At 47.9% G+C, this 8,894-nt stretch overlaps 1 pseudogene; it reads right to left on the minus strand.

Moving 5' to 3' along the window:
* Positions 1 to 8,179: 8,179 nt before the first annotated feature.
* On the minus strand, positions 8,180 to 8,297 carry LOC124617029 (annotated as a pseudogene).
* Between the last annotated feature and the right edge of the window lie 597 nt (positions 8,298 to 8,894).

Raw genomic sequence — 8,894 nt, forward strand, 5'->3', positions numbered from 1 at the left:
TTGGCAATGAGGAGACAGGGACCAAAACTAAAACTGCCCACGCTCCGGCACAGGCCGTGAACCTACCCTGGAACACCAACCGAATAACCGGGCATAGGGCGTGCACCCACATCCAGAGGTGGAACAGCAGCAGTGATGGAGGCACGTCAATGACTGCAATGGAATGGAGACGGCACACGGGGCAGCTGCTGGGAGGAGGGGCCCATGCACAAACGACTGGTGAAAGGGAGTCGATTTCCATCAACTGGTGCCAAAGGCATGGGGCTGCGGGAGCTGGATGTAGCCAGGGCTGCTGCGCCCATACAGACTGGGAAACTGAAGGCACAAAGCCTGGGGGAGAATCACGCAATTCTCAGGGACGAGTTTGATCCTGGTGGCTTGTCAGCAACCCTTTCGATCTCCACAGTAGAAACGCAGAACGTCCCAGAAAGCGTACAATGGTGCCTCACTCCTAGCGCTTTAATCCACCACACAGTCTGTGAAAGAGCGAATCGTTAGTGTGATACTGTGTCTGTCTGGGTGGAGTGGGCGCCGCCCACTGTGGCGGGCGCAGAAGCTGAAGCACGGTGTGGTGGGGCCGTCCGTGTAACAGCTCCGCCATCGATGATCCATCGCATAGCTGCGAATGGAAGGAAGACAAGAAAAGCCACAGCGCTTGATCCCTTGTATGGAAAGCACGAAGTTTGTCCATCTGTTGCTTAAATATAGGTACAAAGCATTCAGATTCGCCGTTGGATTTCGGTGGAATGGTGTAGTCGTGATGCGGTTGATGCCACAGGTGCTACAAAATTGTTCAAACTCGGTGCCAAGAAATTGTGGTCCGCTGTCAGTCACAATCACTCAGGAAATTCCTCGAGGCAAAAATGGTTCAAATGGCTTTGAGCACTATGGGACTTAACTTCTAAGGTCATCAGTCCCCTAGAACTTAGAACTACTTAAACCTAACTAACCTAAGGACATCACACACATCCATGCCCGAGACCCTCGAGGCAAAAGATTGACGACAAGGCCCGGATTGTGGAATGAGCTATAGTAGAGTGCATAGAAACCACGACGGGAAATTTGCTGAAAGCATCAACGGCCGTGAGTCATCGTGTATTCCAGGAAGGACGCTCAAAATTGAAGTGCAAACGTTGCCAAGTTTCTTGACGTTTGAGCCATTCATGGAACTGCTGAGGTTAAGCAGACTTATGTTCAGCACAGGCCTGCCATTGAGAAGTCAACTGTTCAGTTTGTGCATCCACACCATGCCAAGTGCAATGACATCACGTCATGTGCTTGGTGCGAACTATGTCCCAATGACCTTGGTGGCCGGCCACGGTGGCCAAGCGGTTCTAGGCGCTTCAGTCTGGGAACGCGCTACCGCTACGGTCGCAGGTTCGACTCCTGCCTCGGGCATGGATGTGTGTGATGATCTTAGATTTAAGTAGTTCTAAGTTCTAGGGGACTGATGACCTCAGATTTTAAGTCGCATAGTGCTCAGAGCCATTTGAACCATTTGACCTTGGTGTAGTGACCGAAGTACGTCAGGCTGCAGAGCCTGGGGAACCACACTGCATGACTGATCATTGTTGGTGCAAAGCAAAGGAACACTTTGGTGAACTGTAAGGGGCCTGCCGACGTGCAAAACATCGGCGGACGACCAGGCTACGACTCTATCTTGCTGAACGCAGTCAACCAGTGTGGGTGTAGTGCAACAGAATCTGCAAAGCAGGATCTGCTGCTTTGGCTTGCCCTAGTTTCCGGTGATTAAGTGGAAAGGTATAGGATGCACCCGTCTCTCACGCATCAGTGTAGCAACAATAGGCAGAGGACCTGTCGATTATTGAATCTGGATCAACAGAGAAGCGAGAAACAGCGTCTGCATTGGCACGCTAAATGGTTATATGAGAGAAGAAGTGCCACCGTGGCAGTTTGTGTACTGTGGGAGTTGGTACTGACTGAGAAGCGCTGAACAAATATATTGTAGAGTTAAGGTTCAATCTCTAAGTAAAACCTTCTGGCTAAAAGATTCTGGTGAAACTCGTAACACCATAGACAATGCCGACAGCGTCCTTTTCAAGTTGCAAGAATTGGATTCCGCTTTGTTCAACAACTTCGAAGCAAAGGCAATCGGCCTGTCAACAGAACCAAATTTATGTGATGATACTGCACTGACGCCGTAGGAAGAAGCATCCACAGGGTAGGCTGGATGAAAGTGAAGAAGACATCGATCGCTAAGCATAGCATTTTTCAGCTTTTAGAAAACAGACTGATTCTCTCGGGGCCGAACAAAATGAGTATTCTTCCTGCACAAGCGATGCAAGGGAGCCGCGATTTGAGCGGCGTTAGGAATAAATCGGATGTAATACGTGATATTCCGTAACACGGACAGCAATTCCCGCCCACTGCGTGGGGGTGGATAGTAAGCATGTGTTACTACGGTGGGTGAACACCCTTGTCATTAATGACTTGTCCTATTACTCAAGTTAAGTCTGAAAAAGAAAAACATTTTTCTCTGTTACATCTGAGAACTGCTGTAGACAGACCTGTGAGTGCGAAGATGTGTTCCTCAGGAGCGTTACCTGAGACGACAATGTCATATAAATAATTCGAGTTAAAAGAAACTTTTCCCGTCAGCTGCTCCAGAATGCGCTGAAATATAGCACATTTTGAAGCACCCACGAACGGCAATCTGGAAAATGTAAAGAGACCGTGAACAGTGTTAATAAATAACGCGTCTCGCGCTTGCGCATCTAGAGGAATTTGCAAACATCGCGGAAATCAGCTCTGGAAAATTAACGTTCGGCCGGCCGGCATCAGTTCTGCTGGGCGCGGCAAAGGATAACTGTCAATGACTGTTTGAGAATTCACAGCCGGAGTCCACCGGATGGCTTCTTTAGAATGAGAAGAGAAGAGGCCCACGGGCTGGAAGTACTGGGTGCTGTGACCCAACTGCCTCGCAAAGCCGTAAGCTCCTGAGCCACCTGTTCTCGATGAGCACGAGGAACAGGACGAGCTCTGACAAGGCGTCACTGTTCACCGTCCAACGTTATGATATGGGCATCAAAATTACTGGCTTTGACTAAACCGTCGGAAAACAAATCCTGAAATTCTGCACATAACTTAGCAACACCGTCCCGAGCATCAGAGGAAATAACAGAATGTGTGAATGCTTAACCCAAACACATCAAAAGAGTCTAAACCAAAAATATTAGCGCTGTCTTGGCAAAAAAGTTCTGTAAATATCTTTGTCAAATTTCGGAAAGCTGCAGGAACTCTACAATTGCCTGAGACAGAATTCAAATGGTTCAAATGGCTCTGAGCACTATGGGACTCAACTGCTGTGGTCATAAGTCCCCTAGAACTTAGAACTACTTAAACCTAACTAACCTAAGGACATCACACACATCCATGCCCGAGGCAGGATTCGAACCTGCGACCGTGGCAGTCGCACGGTTCCGGACTGCGGGCCTAGAACCGAGACAGAATTCCTTGGCCGTTTTACGCCACCAGCTTAAGGCGCGATGTGCGCAACTTAAGTTTGTCAAGCAATTCTTAAGCGCTTCAGCTGATCAAAGTCACTGAAGCTGCAGTATCAAGTGGCCAATTGAGTGGCCGTCCAGCAGCAGTAAGAGACACGAAAGGTTTGTTGTCGTCACGTAGCACTGCACACGAGTTGGAAACCTTTGCTGAACGGTTATAACACTGTTGTTTCGCACTAACGGTACTGCGGGGCTTTGAAAACACGCTACATACGGTTTGCGACTTAGATTTGCGCGAAGGAGTAGCAGAAGGGCGTGTCTTATATTTCTGTAAACACACTGATTGATCTTGATCCGTTTGCCGCAAGAAAAGCAAGACGCTTCACGTGATGGGCAAGATCGGCGGACATGTGCCGTATTACAGCGCGGACCGGACTTGACTGCGACACGTGTTCACGCGTGCGTCGTGGCTGTGACCGGCCGGTCGCTGTTTGCGAGCTGGCGGCGATACCTGTTTATCGCGGCTGTCTACAGAACAAACAGGCGCCACCTCAAAACTGTCTGCTGCTGATTCATAGTAGAGACTCTACAGAACCTGCTGCAAGGAATCGTCCGGGTATCTAAGAACCTGTTAGCAAATTCGATAGTCAACCACACTGTGCATGCACCACGACGTCACTGTAGTAATTGCTACAGTCACATTTGAATCTACACGTCTTGGTACGTCTCTCCTTGTTGCTTACGACTTAAGGAACTAGCTACGGGCCGCCGCTTCTTGTACCATGTCCTCATAAACAAAGCGCCTACAATAGGTCCTCATATTGTACTAATTCAGGGTGCGACGTGGGAAAGAGTTTTGCACAAAGCTTGTAAGTAGTCGCTGATGTTTGTCAGAACGTTATAAGTGATGCGCTGCGATGTGCGTGTCGAATTGTGTGAAGTACTCTGCCCAGTCTGTCCTTACCTCATCAAACTCACGAAATGCGGGAATACACAGTTTGTCCACGGTAAGTTGACGATTCGCACCGTGACTGTTGAGAGCGGCCGCGCTCCCGCGTTATGGCTGCCGAGGGGTCAGGAGGGGTGAGGGGAGAGGCAGCACCACCTCCTGGCATCACTACCTGCGGGGTTTGTGCTTAACACGAAATCAGAGACAGCACTCGCGGAAATTTTATCCGATTAAGTGACACTTCCATCGGATCGGAAATCACCTAATTTGTCGGGTGGAACAGCTGGAACCATCATATTTGCATCCCCTCTCCCTCCTCTCGTCGACTTCCGCTAGCTTCGTACAGTTCGAGAAGTTGGTAAGTTAGTGGAATCAGTTTCTTCCCGACCAGGTTTCCAGGTTCGGGTCCCGGTCCGACACACAGTTTTAATTTGTCAGGAAGTTTCAAATCAGCGCACATTCCGCTGCAGAGTGAAAATACGTTCTAGTTTCTTGCATCTTGCTGCAAGTACTTGCCGAATTTTTTATCAAACTTATAAAAGTTGTGTGTGTTCAGTAACAGTGTGAAAATATCTGTGTCGAAAAGGAGAATGTCACAAAGGCAGACGAACCAAAACTAATGTACTATTGGAACGCAAAAGCAGACTAGCACTATTAGTCAAGGAAATGCAATGCGATCAATTTGTTTCATGAGAAGAGAAAGTGGAATGGCAGTTCAGACGCATTTAAATTGTAGCTGAATTTTTAGTGTTAACGTAAACATAAATCTAGTACACTTGTGATTAAAGTAATATATATTGCTTGCAAAAAGCGAAGAATAATTAAAACGCAATCTCTTGAGGAGATTCCGCGCCGAATTTTTCTTTCCTCCTATCAGATATTTGATTATACATCAGACAAGAGATGTTCGAAATTTGTGTACGACATCTACAAAGTATTTAATCTAAGTGAAGTCATTTGATTTAGTTAAATAAATCGTGTTTCTCGGTTACATCAGTATGTTCTCTGTAATATTTTTGTCTATTTTTTATTTTTGTCTTTCGTCACGATCTTTGATCATTAATAACACAGCAACAACAGTGGCGGTTGCTCTGGTTTTTAAGAATAACTGCATTGCTGCAGTAAGTATTTTCAGCAAGTTCCTGAAATAATATTGCCCAATGACTTCAAAAAGCCAACTTGAGTAAGTTTCTGTTCTATTGTAGATACCTCAGCAAGTGCTTACAGAAGTTACTTGCTAGTAAACACAATGCTTTCGTAATACTTAGCCTCTAGTGGCAGCTTGGCGTTGGCAGCGCTCGGAGACAAATAAATATCTTCCGAGTAGTGCCTATTCTCTCCGATTCTGGCAGGGCTTGCGAAATGGTGAAGCTGTCGTGGCCAAGCAGTACGTGGCTGATGCAGGCGGCGGCGCTGCCATCGGACACGGCGTCTCGTGTGGAGTTATCTGCGCCGTCACGAAGCAGTTGTGCCACTTGGTAACTGTGAGAGAGATCACCTGCAGGTGGCGCATCAGGTGACTGCGGTGCAGTAGCCATTATAAATTAAGCATTGCACAAATACAATCAGCAAGAAGCTAAAACAGCACAGAGAGAAAGAAAGGGAGTGAAAGAACTGCAACTGCCGTACCAGAAACATAAAAAGCACAAGTAAGGCAAAAGCTAGGGACGCAGAAGATAACCAACAGCAGCAAAAACCAATGAAAAATAGAACAAGTAAACTAGGCTTGAAGATGGCCACAAGTAGGCACCGTGTCTCGTTGCCAGGTATGTTGTGTACGACCTCGTTCGCAATTGTAAGGACAGATGCGCTGCAGAGTGGCGTGGCAACTGTCTTCATAGGAAAGCTGGACAATATCATAAATGATTAGCGAACAAGTCAAGACAACAAAAAGAAGATTTACTTGTATTTCTCAAAGTGTATGAAGACTTATTACAAATAATGCAGCAAGAAATGGAGTCCAGGGCGAGGCTCTCTGAAATGAGGCACGAGCTGTGGTGTCTAAATGGCGACTAGGAAGTGTCCGTGCAGCGCCACCCAGTGAAGCGGGTGCGAGTGCGCGTGGGCTGCACGGCTGCTCCTGCTACAGCAGCCGGGCTGGGCTGAGGCTCGGAGGGCTCCTGCGCGACCGCTGACAGTGTCTGCCGGTGACCACGTACAGTGGCTGCAGGAACACTTGGCGGGAGTGCTGTTACGCGCTTTCGTTCAAACTCTGTGAGGTCTTGACAATGGCGTCTTTGTCGCCTTAACGGCATTCTTGACTAACATCAAGTCACAACCTCCAATCTCAAAGGTAACTAATACTTACGACCGTCACAACTTGTATTTAAAGCGAACACGATTTGCATAGTGGCGGTACTAGCGCTATTCTTATGCGACTGCTGCAGAATTTGAAGAGACGTCATCTTTCAAATGCAGAAACACACTTACCAGCTTTCGTTTACGTTGCCCAACTCTTTCTAAGAGTTGCGACTTCTTTCCGACATTCTAACGGCTTTAGTGCACTCTTCCAGGTAATTCTTGGTTTCGCCATTTTTCCTACAGTTTGATGATGAACGTTCTGTGGACACGCCCTGTCGAAGATAACAATAAGCACGTCAACTCTGGTTCACTTGTACGTTCCTCACTTGACGACCACACAGGTCCGCATTCAGACTCCGAATGGTTAATTAAATTAAGAGACTTTACTGTCATATAAATTATACAAGACTGTTTTGAATAGTGGGTGAAATGTAGCAGTTAACACGCCAGCAGTCTGGCAGCCCTACGGGATGAAACCACCAGTGAGTGGTTTTAGCCGGATATGGCTCTCTTCTCCTTGCCATTGCCAAGGCTAGAGGTGAAAGCATGATGGCAGCTGAAGAGTGACTAGTATTGTATGTGTCGTGCTTGTGTTAACAGGAACACAGGCTACACGACTGATTCCTGACCGTCCTGGACAGAAGTAAGGTAACTGATATCTCAAAAGGTTTATGGACAGATATTCATAGTCTTTTATTTCTAGTTTTGACCATTATGTACTCTTCTAAGACATTTTCTTGTACAAAGCAATGACTGGTTACTGCATTCGTTGGATGAAATCAATAAGGAAGTCTGAAATAGAACATGACACTGCAGTGCAAGAAATAAGAGAGTTCTTTCATCTAGAAAGTTAAATTTTACGGTGTTGCTCAAGCAAGAAAGTTAAAAAAAGTAACATGGCACAAATATAGAAAATTTCCTGCAATAGAAAAAGCTGTATCATATAATGATATGGTAATGAAAAATAATGTGGACGTATGGAGCGCAGTTGAGTATGCAAGTGAAGCGTGGACGAGAGGACGTCAGGATGTAGAAAGACTGGAAGTCACTGAACTGTGCTGTTATCGGAGAATGTCAACAATTATGTGGACACTTGAAGTACGAAAAGAAGAAACCTTAAAATTAATAGGGAAGAAGAGAATTCTACAGGATATTCTTAGTAGAGGGAGGGTCAGGTTAGCGCAGCATCGGCTACAGTTTCCAGAAAAAGCCAGATTGGTAAGGAGACAGTTCTACAGGATATTCTTACTAGAGGGAGGGTCACGTTAACACAACATCTGCTACAATTTCCACAAGTAGCCAACACGGGTCTGGGAGCAGTAAACGAAACGAAACTCCTCCCGAACAGGCCACGAAGGCCGAATGGTACCGACCGGCCGCCGTGTCATCCACAGCCCACAGGAGCCGCTACTTCTCAATCAAGTAGCTCCTCAGTTTGCCTCACAGGGGCTGAGTGGACCCCGCTTGCCAACAGCACTCGGCAGACCGGATGGTCACCCATCCAAGTGCTAGCCCAGCCCGACAGCGCTTAACTTTGGTGATCTGACGGGAACCGTTGTTACCACTGTGGCAAAGCCGTTGGCCTGGGAGGAGCAGTAGACGATAAAAGTGGGAAGTTACAATACACAGAACGGATTACACAGAAAGTTGGGTGTGGTAGCTATGTAAAAATGGAAGAATTCGTACGACATAGAAAAAAAAGGGAAGGGCAGAGTTAGAGTAGTTGGAAGATTGATGGCGTATACATAATGAAAAACAGGAGAGTTTTGGGGGTAAGACGACACGTGTATTATGTTCCTGGGTAGCAGAGTGCTGAGGGGGGAGTTTGTGGAGACAGCGAGGCTCCGGCTGTTGCAGATGAGGGACGCGATGCAGCTGGCCGGCATCCCGCCCTACGAGGCAGACCCCCCGCCGCCGCCCACCGACAACTGCTCGTCGGCCCACCTCTTCTGAGGCGGCAGCCGCAGCTCCAGCCGCTGGTCCTGGAGTCCCAGCCAGCAGCAGCCGCGTCCACGCTTCTGGAGTCCAGGTGCCAGCTCCAGCCGCCACTGCTGGAGTTCCGGTGCGAGCTACGGCAGCAGCAGCCGCCCCCACAGCCGGCTCTGGCCGCTGCCCCTGGAGTCCCAGCTGCAGCCTCGCCAGCCACCGGCTGTGGGCCGCTGCTCTCCACCCTGCACCAG

Source organism: Schistocerca americana, chromosome 5 (assembly GCF_021461395.2).
Source record: "Schistocerca americana isolate TAMUIC-IGC-003095 chromosome 5, iqSchAmer2.1, whole genome shotgun sequence".
Classification (NCBI taxonomy): domain Eukaryota; kingdom Metazoa; phylum Arthropoda; class Insecta; order Orthoptera; family Acrididae; genus Schistocerca; species Schistocerca americana.